The sequence below is a fragment of the Sus scrofa genome, chromosome 4 (assembly GCF_054392235.1).
Source record: "Sus scrofa isolate SSC_HxYL_T2T_F1_AM1 chromosome 4, Sscrofa_HxYL_maternal_Yorkshire_Landrace_v2.0, whole genome shotgun sequence".
NCBI classification, from domain to species: domain Eukaryota; kingdom Metazoa; phylum Chordata; class Mammalia; order Artiodactyla; family Suidae; genus Sus; species Sus scrofa.
Window position 1 is genome coordinate 72,974,164 of NC_139386.1, and position 26,259 is coordinate 73,000,422.

General features: G+C 41.2%; 1 protein-coding gene and 1 long non-coding RNA gene across 3 annotated transcripts in view; one reads left to right on the forward strand and one right to left on the reverse strand.

The window, feature by feature from the left end:
- The window catches only part of DNAJC5B (DnaJ heat shock protein family (Hsp40) member C5 beta), an 84,488-nt gene extending 75,992 nt beyond the window's left edge, over positions 1-8,496 (reverse strand). The window contains exon 1 of one of the 2 annotated variants that reach the window (XR_014842764.1): positions 8,356-8,496. The gene's annotated coding sequence lies outside the window, so the exon portion shown is untranslated. The remainder of the gene's footprint in view (positions 1-8,355) is intronic. The other variant, NM_001206401.1, reaches the window with a different exon arrangement.
- The window catches only part of LOC146403860 (uncharacterized), a 174,483-nt gene that overhangs the window by 90,921 nt on the left and 57,303 nt on the right, over positions 1-26,259 (forward strand). The gene's annotated exons all lie outside the window — the stretch shown is intronic.

Genomic DNA, 26,259 nt, shown 5'->3' on the forward strand with positions numbered 1-26,259 from the left:
TGATATCATACGGTATTTGACTTTCTCTTTCTGATTTAGTATGGTAATCTCTAGGTTACTGCAAATGGCATTATTTCATTCTTTATGGCTGAGTGGTATTCCATTGGAAATATATGGATATATATTATATATCCTTTATTCATTTGTCAGTGGACACTTAGATTGCTTCCATGTCTTGGCTGCTGTAAATAGTGCTGCTGTGAACAATGGAGAGCATGTATCTTTTTGAATTAGAGTTTTCTCCAGATATATGCCTAGGAGTGGGATCACTGGGACATATGGCAATGCTATTTTTAGTTTTTTGAAGAACCTCCATACCATTTTCCATAGTGGCTGAACCAGTTTCTAGTCCTACTCTGTAGGAGGGTTGCCTTTTCTCCACACCCTTTCCAGTATTTGCTATTTGTAGACTTTTTAATGATGGCCATTCTGACCAGTGTGTGGTGGTACCTCATGGTAGTTTTGATTTGCTTTTATCTAATAATTGGAGATGTTGGGCATTTTTCTGTGCCTGTTTGCCATCTGTATGCCTTCTTTGGAGAAATGTCTGTTTCAGTCATCTGCCCATTTTTTTGATTATGTTATTCTTTTTTTTATTATTTGTTATTGAGTTGTTTGAACTGTTTGTATATTTTGGAAAGTAAGCTCTTGTCAGTCGCGTCGTTTACAAATACTTTCTCCCAGTCTGTAGGTTATCTTTTTTTTTTTTTTTTTTTTTTTTTTTTTTTTGTCTTTTCGTTGTTGTTGTTGCTATTTCTTGGGCCGCTCCCGCGGCATATGGAGGTTCCCAGGCTAGGGGTTGAATCGGAGCTGTAGCCACCGGCCTACGCCAGAGCCACAGCAACGTGGGACCTGAGCCGCATCTGCAACCTACACCACAGCTCATGGCAACGCCGGATTGTTAACCCACTGAGCAAGGCCAGGGACCGAACCCGCAACCTCATGGTTCCTACTCGGATTCGTTAACCACTGCGCCACGACGGGAACTCCTGTAGGTTATCTTTTCATTTTGTTTACGGTTTCCTTTGCTGTGCAAAAGCTTGTAAGTTTGATTATGTCCCATTTTTTTATTTTTACTTTTATTTATATTGCTTTAGAAGACTGATCTACGGTTTATAAATAGCATTATTCATTTCTGCCATGTCCTCTCTATAGCTTTTGTATGTGGCGGAGGCGGGGGGGGGTCTATTAAGTTATTCCAATTCCAGGAAATATGCTGAACAATCCAGTGCAATTGTATTTTTATCATGGTCTTTCATTTCTTTTTTAAAAATAGAAATAAAATATGCCCTTTTAATCCTAAAAAAAAAAAAAAAAAAAGAAGACTGATCTAAGAAAACATTGGTACGATTTATGTCAGAGAATGCTTTGCCTATGTTCTCTTCTAAGAGTTTAATGGTGTCATGTCTTATATTTAAGTCTTAAAGCCATCTTGAATTTATTTTTGTGTGTGGTGTGAGGGTGTGTTCTAACTTCATTGATTTACATGAGGTTGTCCACCTTTCCCAACACTACTTGCTGAAGAGACTGTCTTTTCTCTGCTATATATTCTTGTGTGGGTTTATTTCTGGGCTCTCTATTCTGTTGATCCATATGTCTGTTTTTGTGCCAATACCACGCTGTAAAACAATACTTTTCCATTAAACTATGTGAGAGGCAGGATCGCCAGTGCTGAGAGGGGCCCGCTGCTTTGAGCAGCTGTGCACTGTCAGCATTTAACACCCCACCTCTGTGCCTTTTTAGTCTGCCTGTGACCAGTCTTCCCCTTTCTGGCCATACTCCCTCCACTTCCAGTTTTCTCTTCCAGAAATGTAGAAGAAATCCTTATGCCTCCTGTTTCCTACAGGATAAAGTCTCCTTAGTGAGGCATTATCAGGAAGTGATACTGAACCTAGTACAGCACCATTTCTGGGCTTTTTCTCCTTCTCCACTTGAGCCATGCCTGGTCAATCAACGAGGTCTAATCAGTTCTCCTTTCTAAAGCTCCCTGAAGGCCACTACCTTTCTTACTTCCTGCTGTCACTACCCTGCACCAAGCTCATCACCTCCTTTGCTTACCCTACCAGCACCCTGACTGATAGTCCTTTCTCCAGTCTCTCTCCATTCCCACCTGTTCTCCAGACAATACATTACTTTAAAATGCAAATAGTATCCTGTCACTTCCCTGCTTAAAACCCTTTAAACTGGCCTACTGATCTTAAGCTAATATCCCAACTCAGCAGGGCCAGCCTCTGTCTCTTTCCCCAACACCTCCTCCCAACTTCTTCCTCTCAAACTTGGACCCAATTTCCACCATCTACTGTGTTCCTTGAACACCATTCTCTCTTTCCTCTGAGTCTTTGACATTCTGGTCCCTGTCTTAAAACATTCTTCTATTCCCTTCTGCCTGGTCTTCCAACTCCCTGCCCACCCCATCAATTCCTCAGTGTAAATAAGAAGAATGTCATGAGAAGATCATAAATAATGGAGGAAGAAAGTGGCCACCCCTTTGAGAAGGAATCCTGCAGGCGTTCAGCTGTAAGAAGAGACCTGCATGAGAAAGACCATAGAGGCAGAAAAGTGGGGGGCAGGCTGGAGACTGGGGAGCAGAGGGACCCCTCTGGTGCAGGGGGTGGGGGCAAGAGAAGGTGAAGGACTTGGAAAGCCAATATAAGGATCTAGTCCTAATTTTTTAAATAATTTTAAACTGGCAAGGCACAATTTCTAGTGTTTCTTTTAGAAAGATATGACCAATAGAGTGGAGAGAAGAGACGCTGGAGATGAGTGATCTTAGGGAAACCTAAGCCTGGCCCAGGGCTAGCAGCAGGCAGAACTGGCAGGAAGCAATGGATTTGAAAGAGATCTGGGGATAAAACCTCCTGGCCTAATGACCAAATGCTGGGGAGGAGAGACCTTGGAATCAGAGCAGACTGTAGATTCTATGGCCACAATAGCTAGGAATGTGGTGAGGTCATTGGCTGAGATGGGAGTCACAAAAGGAGATCAGGAGTTCCTGTCGTGACTCAGTGGTTAACAAATCTGACTAGGAACCATGAGGTTGAGGGTTCTATCCCTGGCCTCAGTTAAGGATCTGGCATTGCCATAAGCTGTGGTGTAGGTCGAAGATGTGGCTTAGATCTGGCATTGCTGTGGCTGTGGTGTAGGCTGGCTGCTACAGCTCCAATTAGACCCCTAGCCTGGGAACTTCCATATGCTGCAGGTGCAGCCCTAGAAAAGACAAAAAAAAAAAAAAAAAAAAAAAAAAAAAAAAAGATCAGGTTTGGAGGAAGATGATAAATTAGATTTAGAACATGTCGACTTGGGGTGTAAGGTCAGGAAGCCCATGTCCATAATTAAAGTCAGACACAACCCTGCTTGCAGCATGAAGGACCTTTCTCGGAAACCCCATTACAGTGGGTCTCATCCTTCATGGCATGTTCCCATGACTCCTGTTTTCCCTTATCCATAAGTTGCCATGTGAACTGTTTGCCTTGCATGCAAAGGGAGTTGTCAGAGCACAGAAAGACGGAGATAGAGTCTGTGAGTGGGAGAAGACCCATCGTATGGGAACCAGGTTTGGACTAGAAAAATGTTTTCCTCCCTAAGTTTGTGTCAGTGACTGTTCTGTTTCTCTTCCTTCAAAATTCTTCTCAAGTCCCAGTTCTGCTGTGCTGAGCAACCTAAACACTGGAGACAACGTGGCCTCTGCCCTGCACTGAGCCCCTGGGACACTTCAGAGTCCATAGGAACGTTTTTCATGTAGTTACTCAGTTCCTTCTCTGCTTTCAAACTCTTCACAGGTGTGTGATTCTTGTCTCCTCACCTTACTTCTTAATTCTTAAAGAGCTCAATTTATGCCAGACAGTTCACTTTGTTATTGCCACAGGGCGTGGTATGTCTTAAGGTTTCAGGAACTACAAATTGGATTGATGCTGACACTGAATGCATTTAGGATAAGAAGGAGAAAGTGTCAAAACCACCTTGAAAGACAGAGTGCAGAGGTGATATGTTGACTCCAAGAGTGGGATGGTGTTAATCCCTAACATACATAGTTGCTAACATAAAAGGATGCTTTCCTCTCTACTAATAAGAAGCCTGTTTTTCTGGGACTTCCTTTTGTTTAAGCAGTATTGGTAAAATAAAATATAGAACGTCATTTACAGCAAATTACACGAATTTACAAATTTACTAGACAGTGCTCAAATGACACTTCCTTTTAGTCTTTCCTTCGGTTGGATGTCCACTTGTGTGCGTCATGTTTTTTGGGCAAATTAAGAGTACCCATGACATAACTCCCTGGGCAGGTATTGCCAGTGGCCAGACTGTGCGCTTGTCATGTTGGAGGATAATGTGTCTCAAGGAGAAGAGATAGGAAGCTGGTTTTGTGTCATTGTTTAACAAGTACCTGTAGGCCCCTGATCACAACGACCTCCCTAGTGGTCCTGCCATCAGCGCTTGGCACAATACCATCAACACTGCTATTTAATGGAGCCTCCCACAGCATATGGAGGTTCCCAGGCTAGGGGTCCAGTCAGAGCTACAGCTGCCGGCCTACACCACACCACAGCAACGCGGGATCCGAGCCACATCTTCAACTTATACCACAACACCACAGCTCATCCCAATGCCAGATCCTTAACACACTGAGCGAGGCCAGGGATTGAACCTGCAATCTCATGGTTCCTAGTCTGATTCGTTTCCGCTGCACCACGATGGGAACTCCAACTCCTAAGCTTTCAAAAGAGGAGGTCCCGTCATGGCTTAGCAGTAATGAACCCAACTAGTAACCATGAGGATCATGGGGATGTGGATTCAGTCCCTGGCCTCGATCAGTGGGTTAAAGATCCGGCGTTGCCGTGAGCTGTGGTATAGGTCACATATGCAGCTTGGATCCTGAGTTGCTGTGGCTGTGGCATAGGCCTGCAGCTGCAACTCCGATTCAACCCCTAGCCTGGAAAGTTCCATATGGCATGGGTGCGGCCCTAAAAGAAAAAAAAGGAAAAAAAAAGAGGGGGCAACTGTGAGTGGGAAAAGAAGTGGCTCAAAAGTGGATCTGAGTCTTCTCTTGGGAGTGGCACTAAGCATGCCTTTAGAAGTTGGCAAAGACGAGGGGGAAACGCACTGGAGTGCTTGCTTCACACCCGTCAGGGGCTCCATTCCTGCTCCTTCTGGCACATACCTTCCCCTTCTGAGGTTTCCCCAAGTTTGAAGTAAACAGCAGGAGAGCACCTTCTTGGCCCCTGTGGCAGCAACGCCTGTTGGCTCTGGGTCACATTCCTTTCCAGACTTCACAGGCCTCGGGTTACAAAGGCTTCATTGCGCAATTCTTAGGAGAGTGGGCTGAGAAGGGGAGTGTCCAGCATGTGTCAGAGATCCAGGTGTGGCTGTCTGCCAAGGCACCCCAGGTGGTGGCAGCAAGAGAGAGGAGCAAATGTCTCAGGATCTCTGGCGCGGTAGCTTTTACTTTTTTTTCTCCCCCAGCTCTTAATAGGGCTTGTGAGGTTGCATCTGCTCAGGTGCAGAACATTTCAAAAGTACACTTGGCATCCCTGTGTTTCAGCTCGCTGGGGAGATTTGAGAATTCAAAACCCACAATGGAGAATCTGAACCTAAAGCTCTTTTTATCCCTCTACTTCTCATAGTCAGCTTTCTCCTGCAGTTTTATGCGGTAATATGTGCAAAATTACTCAATATATTACCCAACTTTTGAAATTAATATGGAAGCCGAAAGATATTACCACAGCCTTGTTTTAAAGCCTATGCCATGATGGAATGTTCTTTGCTGTGGGTAATCATTTCATAAGTCTTTTTTATTAAAAGACAATCTGTTTGAAAAACCAGAAACATATGGACCATCCTGGGTTAAAAAACAGTCTTGTGGCCTAGAAAATATTAATCAGACCTTTGGAGCTGATAACTATGCAAATGAGGTCTATGCTTATATTCAACAATTCTTCGTTTCATTTTCTTTCAGATTTGGGACTTTGGGCTGATATTAATACATTTACAGTGAATTCAGTTGGAAAAAGCTCAGAAGATCTATATCTAGGGAGTGTCTGGACTCAAACTTACAGAGTAGTTGGAGATATAAGACATATACAGCTTTTTTTTACATAAAACAAACCCTGGACAAACTTAAGACTACTCCTAAATATTGTGATAACTCAAATGAAATGTTAATTCATGATTTAAGTCAGAAAAGGCTCTATAGGAGACATACTAGATAATAAGGATAGGTCAGTTACTGCAGGTGGCATCAAGCCACACAGCTGCCGGATGAAGGGTTTACTCACATGTGCATTTACAGAGGGCTTATGTACATATCACAGAGTATACATACGTGTGCACGTAAACAAAGTGATCACCTAAACTAGGAAGGGCCACAGGAAGTCTGCATATTTAGTAAGAATCTCATTAATTGTATAAATGCCTTGAAAAAACGGATTACTTCTAATTAGGTCTCAAGGCAGAATAGCCTGTCAGTTTTCCTGGACTTACTTTCACTGTAGTCTCAGACTATTGGATGAGGTCTTGGGTTTCTTGACCTTGACTGCAGCTTGTTTTGTTTGGAGCTATGAAGGCTGGGAGAGCTTTGCTGACTACCTACCTAGATGATCTGAATCTACCAATAAGATTTCTTCACCTTAGAATATTCTGACTTGGAAATTAAAATAGTTCAAATATGAACCAATACATTCCTTTGGGATGAATTTGGGCCAGGAGGACCAAGGTGGTCGCCAGCCTGAGAGTGAGGGACCCTACGCTTTGACACCCAGCCCAGCACGAAGAGGCTCAGTGGCCAGGTCAAGACACTTGTGCCTGTCTGTGATGGTTTCCTCCTCTGGAAGTGAGCATGCTGGATGGGTGATCTCTTAGTTCTCCTCCAACTCCAGAATTCTGGGGTGTGTGACTAACAGAATGGTCAGAGAACATTAGAGTCAATAAATACAGGGTAGACAAGTTAGGACATTGTGTGTTTTGTGGATATTATTTGAGGCTAAACCTAAACTTAGTTTTCAATGACTATAAAATGAATAAAATCCAAAAACAGGACCATTGAGCTTTTAATTTTCAAAGACTTCAGAGGCTGGATCATAATCTAACTGTGAAGATCAGGGGAGCTTCTCTAGCTGGAAGTTGAATGTGTGCAAGTACATTTTGTCTTATCTGAACCCCTGAATTGATTGACATGCTCTGGATTATTAGTACTTTTACAGCGTATTGGCCTTGCAGCTGAGATATCTGTATTCCTGATGTGCTGGAGGCCAAAGAATGTTAAATTTATGTCCTAGGGATAGAGATTGGGGCTCCCCTTGTCTGTTGCTATTGGGGTCTCCTGTGGGCAACTGATCTACCTTTTAGAACATGGGACTCCTGCTTCCACTGGGGGGGGAAACATGGCAGTGAACTTGGATCTTGGGGTGAATCTCAGTGTGCCTGCCTGAGCAGTCCTGTACTCCTCTCTGGGGTCGCAGTGTGCTCAGATGAGTCAGGGCCTGGCACCCACCCCACACTCCGCCCTACTGGTAAACAGAACAGCTATTTGCCGTCATTCAGAGCCTCTCAGGGCCCTGAGACTCCAGGAAGAAACAAATACTTTAGAAGCCAAAACCCTAAGGCAAGGTAAAGAAAACAGAACTGTCCACATCTCTAGCAATGATTTCACTGCTGTGAGCTCCTGAGAGGGGTGGAGCTGTAGATGGTTTCAGCTGGACTGTTTAACTTACTTCTCAACCAGAAGGCCCTTCTTTTTCTTTCTTTATGGGGGGGTGCCTTTTGCCTTTTAAGCCTTGAAATTTCAAAACCAGACTTTAGAATCAATATCAGTTGCTAATACATAATGATTTTTTCTCTTCCTTCTATTACTTTCACTTGCATTTTTATACTATCTTCTCTTAAAATAGTTCTTTCTGTTAATTTATTTTTGTTTAGTTTTTTCTTCCGTATCGTTCTGGGGGAGAAGCTATTAAAAGAAAAGCACCCAGATAAAAGAATAAACATCACCAGGCAACACATGTAAACTATTTTAAAGAGTAATTTTACACTGACCTCTTGAGGTACCTGTGCCTCTTTTGCATTTCCCCAGTGGTTGTGGAGAGGACAAGAGGGGCTAAGAGTCTTGGAAATGTCCTTGTAGCCTGGCTGCATGGTAGTAAGTCTGGCTGTCGAGGGATGCACCTCAGCTTTGTTTCTGGTGGGACCATCTGTGGTCTTTGGTCTGCTCATTTGGATCCTTTACTTTACCCTAAGTATCTGGTGCTAGTCTGTGCTTATACTGTTATACCTAAGCCTAGAGACATGCCCATTTTGTGGTCCTTTCCTCCTGTTTCGTTAGACACAGTCCTTTCTGTTCTGAGCTTAGCAAATGCCACATACCTGACCCGGAGTCATGGCTGGCTGATTCCTTCTAGCTCCATCGGGTAGTGTCCCACCTCTCATATATCAGTAGCTGAACCTCCTGTTACCATCTCCGTCTCAGTAGCCAAGGTTGAGCTGGGCTGGATATTGTGATGTCACAGAGTAGAACCTTTGCTCCTCCCCTAAGCCCAGCTGAGACCCCCACCCCCACCCCCAGCTGCAAGCACTTCCTCTCTGGCCCAAGGCAGGAGGTTGGGAATGCCAGGACCCTAATTTCTAAACTGACCAGACAATAATAGACTCTTACTGTGGGCAGAGACACTGGAGACCTAGTGATGAAACCCTGGTCTAACTCCTTTATTTTACAGATGGGAAATTGAGGCCCTGGGTGGTTAAGTGGCAGCTAAATCTCAAATGCAGGTGCTTTCCGTGTTGTCTGTCCCCCTGCTCTTCTGAACACACTGTACTCACGCCAAGCTCTACTCTCTTGATTTTGTCAACATTGCCATTTTCTGATAGGCAGCTCACTGGGTGATTTTTACCTGAATCCACCCACAGTGAAAAGACCATTGGAATAATTTGCATTATGGAAGGAGAACGGAGTCTCAAGGAAGGTCATTAGTTTTTCCAACAATCTATGGGTGCCAAAAACAGCTAATTCTGGTCCTAGCCTGAACTCAGAACTCCTGTGCTACCAGACTAATCCTAGATTAACAAGTAATATGACTCCTGAGTAACCAGTATTTTCAGTGAGATTTGATGATAAGGAACAAAGCTCAAAAGCCCAAGATTAGTGTTGCTGCAGTGCCATATCCAGTTCTAGTGTTTATTAAGGAAGGAACGAAGGAGAGAATGGGGAGAAACAATCAGTAAAGAAATAGATTCTCACTGGAATTAGTTCTTTCCTCTTTCATCCCCTTCTCTTTTTCTAGATGCTGTCCCCAGATGGTATTTAAAAATTATCTGCATTGCATGAGACAACTTGTATCTGTGAAGCCAGAGAATTGTGTTTTCAGAATCTCTCAAGAGGTGGATATATATTACACTTCTGTAATACCAACAAGTAACATTTTATATAATGCTTTAGCATTTACAAGCCTCTTTCACATATATCATTTCATTTAATCTTCACAGCTCGGTGAGGTATATAGTGTATTATTTTTAGTACAATTTTATGGGTGAGAAAATTATAGCTTAGAGAGATTGTGACTTGCACAAGATCACAAAGCTAATTAAGTGGAAAGGGTAACATTAACTACAAACCAGATCTTCCAACCAAGCATTTTGCCCACCACAGGGCTTCCCCAGGGTGGAAGAAATTGTTCTTTGGTCCCAGAACACACTTAAAGGCAATTGCATTAAGCAGTCCTTTGAGTAACAAAGACGAAATTATTCCCGTGGGTCATAAATACCGCTCTACTAACCTCCTAAATGTCTTCATTGAAACTTAGAGAAATAGTTAATGAGTACTAATTTCAAACTTTAAAATAATATAACCCTTGCCGTACCACCAGACAGTTCCACATCTGTGAATTCTCCTAAGGGAATCATCATGAATATGACAATACTTAGCTACAAGGGTTCTTTGAAGTATTGTTTATAATAGAAAAACAAATTAAACCTCAACATTAGAAAAGTGGTAAAATGGATTATGCGTAATTCATGAAAATATTGTTGTAGATGAGGTGTTTGCAGTCTTTAATCATTCATGCACCATCTTTGGAATATTGCCTCTGTAATAATATCTACTTAACATCTTCCTTTAAATTAACTCACATATTTTACTGAGATAAGAATGTTTAAAGGTAATTTTTAATCACCACATAAGTGGAAGTACAGTACCTTAGGTCTCAGTCATAAAATCAAATATAAAGAAAGCATTGTAATGGTATATCTAGCAAAAAAAAAAAAAAAAGACTGATTTAATCAAATCACCATTAATACCCTGTATTTCTGTTACACACTAACCATTCTGTGTTAAAAACGTCTTATTTCACTGATGTACATGTAGAAGTTTCATTAAGAAAAGCGAAGTCCATGTCTGGTTCCAGATCGAAGTTGTATATATTTATACATACCTTGCATACCAAATAATTGCTAACTTCCAAAAGTGACCTTTTGATGTACCTCAGAAAAGAGCGCAGCTGTCACATTGACAGTCAGCTGTTACAGTACTCAGAGGCTAGTACTAGTAATTGTACTAGCTCTCTGTGCAGTTTTCACTTACAGTTTTCAGAAACTGTTCCAAGGAAGCATTTTAGAAATTTGTGGGTGTTTTTTTGGCTATTTCCATAATTGGGGTTAGAGGTACTACTGCCTTTGTTGGGCAGGAGCCAGAGATGTTAGACAGCCTACAACACCAGGCATGGTCTCACTTAACCAGGAATTGATTAGGAATTCCAAGTGACTTCAAATGTCTTCAAGAAAATCCAAACCGGTAAAAAAAAAACCCTACTGAGCCAGACCTAAATATTACTCATAATTCATAATTACCTAAGCCAGACCTAAATCCATTTAACACGTAAATGCCAAATGTTTGCCCAGCTTTAATATAGCTAATTAGCACACCAGGGAAGACCATTCTTTATTTTGTTCAAAACTTTACCAGAAATTGCCCATAGTTTTGGAAAGTCAACATCACCAGTGGCCATGCTTCCATGGTGTTCGAGTCACCATGAAACCCACCTGCATGTCTTTACTCCCAGCTTCCCATTCTCAGTGCATCTCCCATTGTGTCCAACATGGAGGTCATGACCAACCACCTAATTCATTGAAAGGTATATTCTTTTATACAAATTATTCTCTCTTGTTCTCCTTTTTATCTAGGGTTAGGGCATTATATTGATTTTTATTAAATTAGGTAGACAGGCTATCTGTGACTATCACTTTGGGGATGGACAAGGTGAGTTAAAATTTTGTCATTGAAAGGGAACACTGGGACTGAGAGGGTGAGCTCATTACTCTCACATTCATCAAGTCCAAAAAGTCATCTAAAACATTCACAGCACAATTAAGAATCACACTGTATCTACACATTCTTCAGAAAGCCAGTTACCTTCTTTCACCTTGTTACAAGCAACAGTATCTGCAAAATTACAGGCTTAATGTACTAGTTATATCTTTCAATTACCAACAAAAAGATGTAACCATTAAAAATGTTTAAAATATGTTCGTGTAGCACCGAAAAATCATCCCACACATCACCTGTGGCACATGCTTTGGGAAATACAAGGTTCTCCATTTTATGGTAGAGGAGAATGCCCACAAGATAGTAGTGAGCAAAAATTTCAATTGCAAAAAAAATCGATTCTGTTTTTAATAAATACACACATTGGGAAAACGTAAAGATCTACAGCAAAATATTAATGGTGGTTATATCAGAATGTGAGACTCTGTAATTCACTTCTTTTGTTTGTCTGCCCTTTATAAATATTTTAGAATGGATATGTATTCTTTTTAAAAAATTTTATTAAAGTATAGTTGGTTTACAATGTTTCTTCAATTTCTGCTGTACAGCAAAGTGACCCAATCTTATTGGACATAGTTCCCTGTGTTGTATAGTAGGATCCCATTGCTTATCCATTCCAAATGTAATAATTTGCATCCAAACTCCCCTTCCCCCCCACCCCCGGCAACCACAAGTCTCCTCTCCATGATCTGTTTCTGTTTTGTACATAGGATCACTTGTGCCATATGTTAGATTCTACATATAAGTGATATCACATGGTATTTGTCTTTCTCTTTCTGACTTACTTCACTTAGTATCAGAATATCTAGTTGCATCCATGTTGGTGCAAATGGCATTATTTTTGTCCTTTTTTATGGCTGAATAGTATTCCATCGTATATACCTACCACATCTTCTTAATCCATTCATCTGTCGGTAGACATTCAGGTTGTTTCCATGACTTGGCTATTGTGAATAGTGCTTCAGTGAACATAGGGGTGCATATTTCTTTTTGAATTGTAGTTTTGTCTGGATATATGCCCAGGAGTGGTAGTTCTTACTTAGTTTTCTGAGGAACCTCCATACTGTTTTCCATAGTAGTTATACCAATTTACATTCCCACTAACAGAGTGGGAAGGAGGGTTCCCGTTTCTCTACACCCTTTCCAGCATTCGTTATTTGGACATGTATTCTTAAATTAAGGGAAAAAGGCTATTTGAAATATATATAAAATTGGAGGGAGATAAAATTGGAGGGAGATCTGGGACATTTATATTCACATATACATCTCTGTAGTGTTTGACTTTAACAAGCATTATTATTTTAGCTATTTTTTTAAAAAATCTAAGAAAGTAGAAGATAAAACACAAAAATGTTGAAAGGGATACACTAGTAAACACAATAAATGAGTTTCAGTTGAACCAAAAATGTTATAATAAACTTTATATCATAGCTAGCTAAATACAGCATGCTTTTTATTTTTTTGATATCCAAAAATATTCATTACCATATTCTTCCTACAACACGCAGTGGAAAAACCTATAGTGCAAGCAGGAATCCATTAGAGGACGCATAAAATGAACCAACAATTTCCCTAATTTCATTAATATTTTTAGTAGTGTCCGTGGATTAAATAAGTATTTCCCCAAAGTTCCTTTAAAGGTCACCTTGCTTAGAACAGAGTGTTCTTGAGGCAGGATATGTAAGATGGAGCTCCCTTTTCTCAAAATGATCTTTATCCAGCTGTCATCTCAGGAAAAAAAAATAGATCAGCACTTTTGTTTTATCTCAGCTGAGCAGTGTTAATCTTTTAGGTTGTGCAGATGTATGGGTTACAGCCTTTCTCCTGTAGGTAGACTTCTGTAATGAAACATGTCACCTCTGTGCAAGAGGTGGGCAAAGCCTCACAGCTGGAGCCCACAGAGGTTCCCCCCACTCTGGAGTGGGACGAGGGACACCTGCAGTGAGAGAGCCTCAGTGAGCAGGCATTCTTCAGGCTAAACGAATGTTGTAGATACTTGGAAGTCAGAGTTCAAAGGTTTTTGCTCAGTTGTGGAGGGGACTTTTCGTAGGGAAAAAAAATATTTCTCAAGTTGTGCTTTATAGATCCCCTGCGCTAGAACCTTAAAAAAAAATGTTATTGCAGATTGCCACACAATTCCCAGAATTTACTGCCACTGATCTCAGGGGTTGGGTTAGGGGCTCATGTTTAGGCAAACCCTCCAGGTGCTCCTGCTGCTCAGAAATGTTTGAGAAAAAATACTGGAGACCAGAGATTCCCACATTTTAGAGCAGAAAATCAGAGAATCTGGAGGACTAGTAAAAACACAGATCTCTGGCTCCACCCTCCAGTTTCTGGTTCCGAGGCCTGAGGGAAGCCCAAACTTTGCATTTTTAACAAGTCCCCAGATGTTGGTGGGGCTGACAGTCAGGACACACTTGGAGAATCCCTGTGCTCAGCTGGAGAAACCAGGAAATCCTGAAGACACTTTTCAAAGACCTAGGAAATGGAGTTGGGAAAGACTCAGAGGAGTTCTCGTGTGGTGCAGTGGGTTAAGGACCTGGTGTGGTCACTGTAGCTTCTGTCACTGCTATGGTGTGGGTTCAATCCCTGGCCCAGGATCTTCCACACACCTGGGCGTGGCAAAAAACAAAAAAACACCACAGAAAAGAATTTGTATATCATGGAATTTTGTTCTGTTTTTATTTTCTTTAACAAGGATTTATTTCCACAAATAATTTTTATTTTCCCACTAAAATTCTTGTGGTCTTTGTCCACCCATTCAGGAGTCTTCAAAGTTAAAATCACTTTTCCCTCTATTTTGTACCTTTTATATATGAAAATGTTGTAGATGAACACAAATTACATCTGACTTTAAAAATGCTTGCATTAATTTGATTTCAGTGACCCATTGAACACCACTGTTAGCATTCAATAGATACTAGGAGCTACAGCTACAGAATAGGTAAAAAGGACATGAACAGATGATGTGCTAGAGATTCCAATTAAGCCTTGGTGACTCTGAGGCTGGACTCTCCTTTAAAGGATGTTATGAGAATTCAACATAATCCTGAAAAAGTAAACCTAAATCCAAGCCTTTTCCCAAGCCAAACTACTTATACTTACTAAAAATGTAAGCATGCCTGGAGAATCAGAAAGATGTATATTGCTAATGTTTGCTCCCATGAGACCCACTTCACATACTCACAAAATCATAACATTTTCTCAAAACAACGGTAGTACTGTACACCCTAACATAATTCATTTTTAAGCAGTGCTAATGACATTAGTAAAGGAAAATGTCAGCCAAGCTGCAATAAAACATTTCCAGCCCAATAAAAGTACTGTAGTTGTGTTGGGTGCTTTAAAATTACTGGTTTTGAAAGGTTAAAATAATAAGTGATCACGGATCCAAGAAATACAATGCTCAAGTCATTAGCAGAGACATTTTCTGCTGTATCATAATTAAAGTTTCAGGAACTCCTCAGTTTAGATCCTGTAAGGTGATCTCCATAGGACCCCCTCTGCTATGCGCTTCCTCTCTGAAGAAAGAAAGTTAAATACAGGACCAATTACACATATCTTAGGAAATTTTTAAAAGTTATATTTTGCTCTGTAATACCCATGTGTAATTCCTTTTGGACATGATGACCTGGCCTTTTGGAAATGCCTTAAACCAGATAAAAACACACTGTGATGATCTATTTTCCCAAAGACTGAAACTTATATTGGTCTAATTTTCCTGCCACACCACCTTTTCAGAAGATTTTTCTGCTTCTTATATCCATAACAAAAGCAGACACAGTCATGTCTCAGGTGTAAGAGAATATATCATTTATTGAGCTTTGTGATTAGGTATTTGACATACATTGTATTTTGTCCTCAACCAGGTGTATTACTATTGCCATTATATCTGTAATGACATAGTCCAGAGAAGTAAAATTGTCCTTGAGGTCCATAGTAGTGAATGGAAATAAGATGAACCTGAGAACATCTGACTCCCCAGGTTGTGTACTCTTCCCCCAGAGTGAATCATCCTAAAGTGAGTTATGTTACTAATCCTCTCCTCTACATCGTAGTATGTTTGGGCTTAAAAGCTAAGCTAGAGTTTCCAGGAGGAGCACAAATAAACAAGAGAGAGTGCAAGGTCTGAACAAAGATCTTTAATATCAACCCTTTCTGTTAACGACAGCATGAGAGCAGGACTTGCTTCAAATAATCCAAAATTAGTGGTTACATACTTCGTGCAAAAAACCTAACTTGCTTGCTTGCTTGCTTCATCTTTTTAGGGCCACGGCTGCAGCCCTCATTCCCAGGATAGGGGTCAAATCTCAGCTACAGCTGCCGGCCTACACCACAGCCACACAGGATCCGAGCCGCGTCTGAGACCTACACCACAGCTTGAGGCAACGCCAGATCCTTAACTCACGGAGCGAGGTCAGGGATCCAAATCCTCATGGATATTAGTTGGGTTTTTAACCTACTGAGCCACAATAGGAATTCCTGTTTCTAATTCAGTTAAAATTTTGGAACTGAACTATTTTAAGTTCAATTGAAATTTTGTACATTGTATATTAAATCCATTCAGAGAACTCATTATTTAACGAAAGCATGAAGTCAGTTCCTCTGTTGAACGAGAGGGTATTTACATCCTAGTTTACCTCCTTTGTAAAGCTGGAATTTCCACTTTGTAATTCAGCCACTTCCACAGATGTTTATTTCAGACTACAGGGCACGAGGCACTGTGCCAGGGGATGAGCTGAGCAAAGACATTGTCCTCAGAGAGCTTAGAGCCTAATGGGGCAAGAGTTAAATAGCAAAACAAAACAAAACAGTCTACTAGAAAGCAATGTATATGTGTCACATGAGAATTCTCAAAGTACCATGAGATATCAAAGGAGACAGAACTTACATCTATGTCTGGCAACCAGGGGACGCTTCATGAGGTAGAAGGCAGATGAAATGAGTGAAAAGATGAGTACTTTTTTGACAAGATGAGAGTGAGAGATGAGAAGGAATTTCTGAACACAGCTGGAGCTTATCTGTTACCAATGATTCTAATTAAGTCAAAGTCTTAGTGCTATGAAATACAGTCAAGATATGCATTTATTTGTAATCCACTCCAGAGGCTTTGAGAGAACATATGATTAAACTTCACATAAAACAGGATAGTTAAAAATAAAGATTATATGGGAATGCTTTTACTCCCCGCTTAATTTTCCTCTAAACCTAACACAGATCAAAAAATCAGGAGTTCTTCTTGTGGCACAGCGGAAACAAATCCGACTGGTATCCATGAGGATGTGGGTTCCATGCCCAGCCTCGCTCAGTGGGTTAAGGATCCTGCATTGCTGTGAGCTGTGGTGTGGGTCGCAGACATGGCTTGGATCCCACGTTGCTATGGCTGTGGTGCAGTTGGACCCCCTAGCCTGGGAACCTCCACATGCTGAGGGTGCGGCCCTAAAAAGAAAAAAATATATGTATATATTAAAGGTTATTGTTTTAAAAAATAAAGGTAGACTGTTATAGTTCAGTTATTTTTTTAATTAAGGAAAATTCTTCAACACTTTAATGCTGGATATTATCACAGGTGGCTTACATTATCTTATGGACGATCCAGTCTAACACTCCATCCTCCTCAAGGTTAGAGTTCTTCAACTCAACTTGGCTGGCTCCACTCACATCAATGGAGTCTCCCAGATCTTGTATCACCCTATTCTAAAATTTTAAATTCCAGTCATTCTCTGACTATCTCTTCCTATCATTCCAAACCCACCATTTCCTATTCAACTGCTCTTTGGAACTCACTGAAGCTTACAGTCCATTGACCATGCGAGTTTTCCCAATTTACCCTTTTAGCTTATGTGCCCTCATCCAATCAGTCACCTCTTGTGCACACCTTAGATGCTTTGCTCCAGTGTCTATTGAAATCTTCCAGCAACATCTGAGCCCTTCATAAATCTGCCTCTTCTCCCCTTTCTTTACCCCAAATAGTTATCACAGCTGAAGAAACTCTTAACACCATGCAGTTGCTCCCACTACACATGGTCTGAAGCCTCACTCCTGCCCTCCACACAAGGCAGCTCTTCCATTGTCCACTGCAAGCCATTGTAATCTCCTCAAGCCTTCTGTCTTGCCTGTTTCCCTCTCACTCTTAGCAGTGAGCCATATCTCCTCTACAAAGAACTTAGAAGTCATTAAGTGTTGTTCTCTCTCCCAGCTCCCACCTCACACCGCTCTGAACACATCCATCCACACCCTCTCCTAACTCCTTCCTTCAGCTCAGTGGAAAAGGCATCTCTCTCCCAGACCAGGGCTAGCATCTCTCTTTGTGCCCTGAGCCCCCTTCAGTATTGCTACTTGAGAGACCTTGCTCCTTTAATTATCCCCTTTAACTAATTTCTACCACTCTGTCTCTTTGTGCTGACTCTGTCTTCTCAACATAAAAACAGTCTCAAGTCTCTTCTATTTATAAAAACACAAACCCTCCCTTAAACCCAGACCCCTCTCCCCAGCACAGCTACTTTCAGTTCTCTTTCCTCCTTTCCCAAGCCAAGCTAATGGAAGGAATAATCTACTACTAATACCTTGCAAGCCACAATACCAATGTCCAAAGTAAGACAAGGAGGATACAAAAGAACCCAGGCTTGATACCATTTTATACATAAAGACTCCATTCATGACATCAGTCCCAAACTCCCAGGACTCCCTTCAAGCTTAGCTAGACAGGCTATTCATGTCCCTGCCTAAAAGACTGTTTATAGTATTTTCATGTGATTTTTCTCTTTCTAATGCCATTGCCAGAACATGTGGGAATGGATGATATGCAGTCAGAGTCAGATGGACCTAGACACCTGACTGCCCACCGTCTGTGTGTCTGTCTTACCTCAATTAGGGAATCACAGAGATCTAAGTGTTCAGCGGTTTTCCTCCCCATGAGTTCTTAGTACAATCTGCAGGCTCCCTTGAAACCCACTGAACTCCCAACTTCTTATTTTTAATAAGCTACCTCTGATTACCTTCCCTTTCACGTTCACATGGACTCCCCCCACCCCCCCGAATCCTGCTCTGCTTAATACTCAGGTGGCTTTCAGAAATCTAAAGGAATGTGCTTGCACAGCGACCTAAGCTTTTCTCTGTGTAGTTAAACTTCTACTCAAGTTTAACTACCACTTGATCCTGTGATTACATTAGTAGGAGACGCCTAAGGACCAGTAATAGCTTTTTAGGAAAAGAAATAAGGAAAAGACTACCGTATAAATCAAGACACTGGTTGAGCATATGTTCCACTTTAAGAGACATTTAAATGTGGGGAAAAGTAACTGCTTTTTGGAATATAGGAAATGCAGTATTTTTTTTTTTTTACTACTCACTATGCAAGACACTGTGAAGAGATATAAAGTGACACAGAGATGATCACATATGGTACCTCCCCAAAGAACTCCCTAGCGGAGAAGGGAGACAGAAATCACACACAGTTCAAATACAAACTGAGTATTCCAGCAGAGTTGTTAAGGTTACAATTTTTGGAGTGAAATCCTGAGTTCAAATCTTTGCCCAGATTCCTCATCTATAAAATGGAAATAATGATACCTGCTTTGCAGGAGTGCTGCAAAGAAGAAATGAGCTAGATGGTGAAAGTAGAGTTTATCATGGGTGAAGCATATTGGTTCTCGATAAGTCAGTGGGATTTTGGCTATTATTAGCTTCATCATCATTATTATGGAGAGATAAACTAGATACTGTATGAGTTTGAAGGAAGAAGAGATCCCATGTGCTTCAAAGACTCAAGAAAGACCTCATTCAGTAGGTGGCCCTTGTGAAAAGCCTTGAAGAATACGTGATATTTCTTTAGGGCAAGATGGAGAAACTGCATCTATCTCCAGTCCTGGCATGGGGACCCAGAGCCTGCCAGCATAACCACCCTAGGCATTATGGGCAGAGATGAAACTTTGCACATGGTGAACTTTCCAGTACTTGCTTATGATTGTACCTGGTCAGTTCATTTATTCAATAAATTCCTATTTATATCTTTGATTTGAAACAGGCAGTACTTGTTAAAGTACTATAATATCCATGATAGTCCAAAAAGCAAGTAAAGGATATTTTGAATAAGTGTTACTGTATAATAATTTCAGAAGAGCATATTTGTTATTAATGACAGACAGTGTATTATGTACCTCTTGGCTTGTCATCCTGTCTATGGAGTACATGTTGTAAAGGAAGAAAAGTGGGTAGTTATATTTCACATGAACATCAAATTTAATGTTCCTTCCTTGTAGCTTTATAAAGTAGAATTGTGGCAAGATTGTCCCAAGTTAATGCCAGGAAAAATGAAAAATAAATGTCTTTTTTAAAATGTCTCTTATATAAACAAGTAAAACCTGTTAAAGTGATTTCAGTCGTTGAACATAGGTCAGTTCCCATTAAAACAAAACTCCATGGATAGGTCTGAATTATTTTATGTTGCTATTTTGTTGTATCAAGTATGGCTTAGCAGAAATTAAAAATATGAAATTTGCATCAGAGCAAAATAAATATCAATATTATTATTAATGTGGCCAGTGTTGGCAGATTCAAATAATTTTGCAATAAAAGAGTTGTAATTCTTCCTATATTCATCTTTAATGGGTGCAGATTTATGGCTAAAAAAATGACCAAGTGATTTTTTCATCTCATTATATAGAGAAGTTAATTTTTGTCTCAGATGTCTATTTCAACAATTGCTTTCAAGATACTTATCAGAAAAACACAATCGAGACATTGTTATTAAGATTTATGTGTCCTGCATAAAAATTATCTAAGAGGTTCTATTCATTAGCATTCTGTATCTCTGTCTCATTCCCAAGGAATTTTTCTACAATAAGACCTTGTTTGGGACTATAATTATTGCCTGGGTTTTAATAGTATCACTCATTATTAAAGTTTGATATAAAATTTTGGACTCTAGCCATTTGAGAACATTTCTTACATGTCATGTAGATGAGATGTTTGGAATACTCGAACCTGATTTTGGAGATAGAGCTGATCATGATCTAGAGAGGCCCTATTACTTTCTCCTCCACCTACTCTTTCACCTTTAGTAGGCTTAGATCCCATCTAGAGCCATTCCTCAGTTCTTTGGGAACCTTTGCCCAGTGTACTAATCACCTTTTGCTGTGTACCAAAAAAATCTCAGTGGTTTGCAATAATGAAACACTTACATTTTGCCTACAGGTTGGCTGGGCACACATGGCAGCCTATTCTGAGGGGCGAGTCAGGTTCAGGTATGTTCCATGAGTCTTTCATTCTGGGATACCATAATCCCAAAGTATGTGGGATACCACAGACCAGAGACAGGGTTCCAAAAATCAACAGCCCATTGCAGAAGGGGAAGCAGTCACTGGTCTGTAGCAATTCTAAAATCTCATTGGGCAAACACGGCCAGGTTCCCAACCTGGAGGTAGGAAATGTTCCTTGATCAGTCTCCAGTTCTGTTCCCTGGGAATGGCTCTTCTTTTCCGTTGTTCTCATGGCTCTTGGTTCCACTTTCGGGGAGGTAGTTTTCCATTATTCCTTTTGGTCACATCTGAAGAAGTATATGTCCTCCCCAGCAGCCAAGGAGCTTCCTCATCCTACTATCTGCCTGTGGAATGTTGGGGACCCCAAGGTCTTTTTGAAAAAATAAAATTTTAGTTGAGAATAGTCTTAGACTTACACAAAAGTTGCTAAGATAGTACAGAGAGTTCATATATCCAACACCATGTTTCTCCTATTACTAACATCTCACATTAATAAGGTACATTTGTCACAATTAATGAACCAATACTGACACATTATTATTACCCTAAGATCTTTTATTATGGCTCAAGGAGTCTCAGTCTCATTCAGAAAAAAAAAAAGAAGCTCCTGTGTGGCTCAGTGGTAATGAACCCAACTAGTACCCATGAGGAGGCAGGTTTGATCCTAGCCTTGCTCAGTAGGTTAAGGATTGGGCATTGCTGTAAGCTATGGTATAGGTCACAGACACGGGGCTTGGATGCCACATTTCTGTGGCTGAGGTATAGGCCGGCAGCTATAGTTCCTATTTGACCCCTAGCCTGGGAACTTCCATATGGCCCTAAAAACAGGAAAAAAAGAAAAAAAAAAAAAAAAAAAAAAAAAAAGCAAACCAGTCTTTTTTTAATCTAGGCAAGGCTGCTTTAGGACCTAAATCTCTGTCAGAAACTAGTAAAAAATTTTATGTGTGTGATTCAGGTTAGCTCCATGAGGCAACAGCTATATCTATATCATTTTTAAGTCATGCTTCCCTCTCTACATACTTAATTACAGATAGTTGCAATTTATCAAGTTCTGTGAAACCTAGTTCTTATTTCCCTTCTATGAGCTATTTTGTCCAGATGAAGGAATTTATTAGGAGCCACCTTAATCCAGTCCAAAGTTTTATAAAGAGTATAATGGTGATTTTTATTTGATCTTTGTCCTGAGACTTGATCTTTATTAGCATCTTAATCAGGCTTTGTGGCTTTAAACATTACTCAATTTTTCTTGTTCTATTTGAAGATGAGAAACAGCTCTACTTTTCAAGTTTGCAAGTTTTGGAATTTATGGAGTCACTCTCTATTCTGTCAGCCCTGCTTGCAAGCAGGTCAGTTCCTTCTTGAAAGACCTTATCAAAGGCAGCATCCAACTCATACTATCTTGAAATCTCTTCACCCAAAAACCATGCGCTCACAAGATATATTTTATGTCTTCGGGTTATCTCAGGTGGCAGTTTTACCAAATATTTACTACTACATAATATGGATCATCATCTTTCCAGTTTCCAACACTTTCTTGCTGCCTGCTGTTCAGTCAGTCCCAAGGCCAAGGACACATATTTTAAGTTTTTATCTCAGCAGCATCACATTTTCAGAGACTAGTTTTTATGTTAGCTTTTACTGCAATAATGCTGTGCAATAATGTTGTTTTACTACAACCCCCAGATCTCCGTGACTTACAAAACAAAGGTATGTGGCTCATGGATCTTAGGTTGCCTGCAGTGGCTCTGCTCCAACCTGCAGGTAGTTCAGGTCTGCTTCTCCGCCCCTACTTCAGGACCCGGCAGCAGGAGAGGGCTCTTTTTATGGCAAAAAGCTAAGCCAAACCATACAATCACAATTTAAGCCTCTGCTCACATTTTATTGATCAGTGTGAGTCATACAGTCAGACCTAATGTCAATGGAGGGAGGAGAGGAGAGAGCAAATAGTTACCTGGCAATGACGCAGTCTACCTCACCAGACAAAAGTCTGACCTCCAGTCTTCACCATTTGGACAGTCCCTAAAATGGAAAGGAGCAGGAAGTGAAGGGATAAAAATATGGCTAGCAAAAAATAAATAAATAAATAAAATTACCATATACTCAAAATTCTGAAAAATTTTCCTCCCCCTTAAATAGCCCCTTTCCCTAAAAGACCAGCCAGAGCTGGGCTGTGTCAGTATTAATTTTTGAGAGGCATATGTAGACTCTTCAGCTCCACATGCTCCTCGGCTCTCCCCAAGGGCTGCTGTCTTGCTCTTCACCAGTTGTGTCCAGCTCCAAATAATGCAGAGAGTTTTCTTCCTAGCCCTCTACCTCTGTTGCATAGTCCTCTTTTACCACTCTCTCCTAAGTGGGATGATCCGTTTGCCTTTTTAAGGAATTTGCAATGTGCTAATAGATGTCCGCATTTTTTCCTGGCCTTGGGCAGAGAGAACTGAAGGCAGAGCACTCAGACATGGTCCTGGCCATCCCGTCCCATCCCATCCCCCAACACCAAAGCCAAGGATCCTTGCACCACAGATGTACCTTGATGTACCCTGGCACCTGCTCCTCCTGGGGTATGGACAACAGGCCTGACCACATTATAATCCCTGCATTTTTCTCAGTGTCCCCCTCTCCTCACCTCCACTGACTCCAGTTCTTTTGGGCCATCATCACCTCTAGCCCAGCTTCCTTCAACAACCTTTGGACCCAGCTCTATCTCCAAACCACTTCATTCAGAGTAATCCAGAGTAGTCTTTCTCAGGTGAAAATCTCATCTTGTGGCTCTTTCAACTTAAATCTTTCAATGTTTTTTAATTTTGTTCCTAGTAAATAAAAGATGGCTTTCCACGTGTGCCCCTCACCCACCCTCAACTTCTTCCAAAATATTCGTCTTTGGTAAAGGGTCAGGTTTCTCCCACCCACCCAGACTCCCATACATGCAGGCTCCTGGATATAATGAAATGGCCCTGGCCATTCTGCTGGATGGGCCTCCTGGGCCCCCGGGGTAGGCCTGAAAGCCTAGGGGCCCCATATGCTTATGCTCACCCCAGCCTAGCCTCCACCTCCGACCTCCCCAAAGGGGGAAATGACCACTGACAGAAATGTAATCACACTGCTGGACACATGGTGTCAGCTCCACAAATTGTGAAACTTTAGTCTGTGCCCATCTGCTTCTTTCTCTGTGGTATCAGGAAGTGAGTAAAGAAAGAGCTGCTGAGAAGTCAGTGCATAAGGGGAAAAAATTATCAGTTTAGGAAATTTGAGAAAATCTTCTTTAGTGTTCCAGAAACTAGAAAAAACAGTTCCTGCCTGAGGTAGGAGGAGATGACCTCCCGAGGTGCCTTCTCAAGGTTGTCTGGCTGCATTGTGGGCAGGCAGACAATGCCCTTTGGTGATCCTTCCATTTCCTGTGTTGAACTTGAAGAAGTGAAGCATTGTCACTGAGTTGGTGGTGCTGTCAGGAATCATCCTTAAAAGTCCTACTTACTAACAGACCCTCTTCCCTGGACAAAATTACTGTTCTCTTTGGAAATTATTTTAACAAGCCTTTGTTCTCAAGTAATAAACACATCAGACTAACTCAAGCAAAGCAGTGTGGTTATTGTCAGGATTCTAGGGTCCCTTATGAAACTCAGGGTCAAGAAGGTGGGTCTTGTGAGTAACTGAAATGAGGAATTGGCTACTCTGGTGAAAACTGAAGCCAAATCCGAGTGGTATGTGTTGGTATTGATGTTTCTCCAGTAGCCCAGGAGACCAAATGCTGAATTTGTCAAATACCAGCTGTATCCACCTTCTCTTTCTCCATGAAACTCATCTTTCCACCACTTTCTGTGCAGAAAACCAGCATGTTCTCTACATGTGGCAGTCACTGGTGGAACCAAACAAGGGTGTATGATCCAAAGGTAGTTTATCCATTGCTGGCCAGACCCATGAGGTGGGTCAGTGCAAAGGTCTCACCCCAATCGTATCAGTGGTCGTTAGCCAAACCAATTAATTTAGGTTTCTTTGGATTGAGAACTATGGAGAGACTGACCAGTGAGTATAAAGGTCAATGGAACCAATTTACAGAGGGACACAGACGCCTTAGCTAAGAGACTGTGTTGGCTCAGATTGCTGGAGAAAGTCATTGGCCCTAATTCTAGTTTATAGGCGCCTCTGTTAGTTTGCTGGAGTTGCTATAACAAAGTACCACAGACTAAGTGGCTGAAACAACAGACATTCATTGTCTAACAATTCTGGAGGCTGGAAGTCTGATATCAAAGTGCTGGCAGGTTGGTTTCACCTTGGCTCATAGGTAGCTCTCTTCTCCCTGTGCCTTCAGGGTTCTCCTTCTGTTGTGTCTGTGTTCTGATCTCCTTTTCTTAAAAGGATACCAGTCAGATTAGATTAGGGCCCCTGTAATGACTTCATTTTAACCTGATTACCTCTTTAAGACCCTGTCTCCAAACACATTCGGAGGTACTGGGGTTAGGACTTCAACATGTACGTTTGAGGGGCCCAGATGTTGTCACTTCCCTTTTTTTAAGTGTTAAGTGTAAGTCTATGTAATCAAAAGAACCTAACAAATTGTATTACGACTCTCTGTTGTAAGCAACAGAGAGCCCAATTCAAACAGCCTTTAGGAAAAAGGAAATTTTTTGGCTCAAGTGACTGAAAAGTCAGACATGTCACTGTCTTTAAGTATGTCTAAATCCAGAACTCAAATAATTTCATTTGATTTATTAGAGTACTAGCAGGAAATAGATGGCTGCCTCAAATTTAGTTTTAAAAGAGCACTGCTTACAAAGATGAGGGCAGGGTTTAGGAAAATTAAAAGAGATATTGAAGTATCAGAGCAAGTTACAAGTAAGAGTAGGACATGGTTACCATCTCTAGGCCTGAGGGGGAAAACAGGTGTGGTTACTGGAACCTGAAGACAGCAAGTTGTAAGACAGGTCCCCTGACAGAAGCCCGTAGCCTTTGGTAGAGATACAGCCAACCTGAGGAGACTCCACAGAAAGGGAGTGGGAAAGAAGTAATCAGTGTCTCTGACCTCCTGACCAGCACTCCCACCCAGCAGCCAAAGCGGGAGGGAGGTCAACAGAGCCTGTTTAATCAGCTGACAGGAGAGGAGGAGAGAGATCTCGAGGTAAGTGGAAAATACCCAACAGCACATGGTCTCCCTCCCATCTTCTGTGTGGGTGTCCTTCTAGGCAGAGTCTCAGCTCATCACCCTTACAGCTTGCAATCTGTGGGAAGAAAGCTTCTCTTGCCCAAGTTTCTTCAACAGAAACCCAGAATTCAGTCTCATTAGCCTGGCTTATATCTCTGAACCCATCTCTGTTTCAATCTATATTTATGCCCATCTGTAAATCACCCATTGTGACCAAAAGACCACTGAGCCAGTCATGATCACCTGAATATCCTTGGGGCTAATAGGGTGGAATAAATCCTATGGAAATATGCAGTGTGGAATAAAGAGATGAATTCCCCAAAGGAAGATTCAGGTGTTACTAATAAAAGAAGGAGCACTACATAGAGGCTGGAGAGGCAAAAGCAGTGTGTACCCATGTTACCCAGACTGCTCATAGTCCAGCCCTTGGTAAAAATTTAATGGCTGATTGCATTGACTGGATGCGTATACTTTGAGAACTATTCATTGCACATAGCTGGAATTCAATAAACATTTGCAAAAATCTGTTGGAATATAAATGTTAATAACCCCGGACA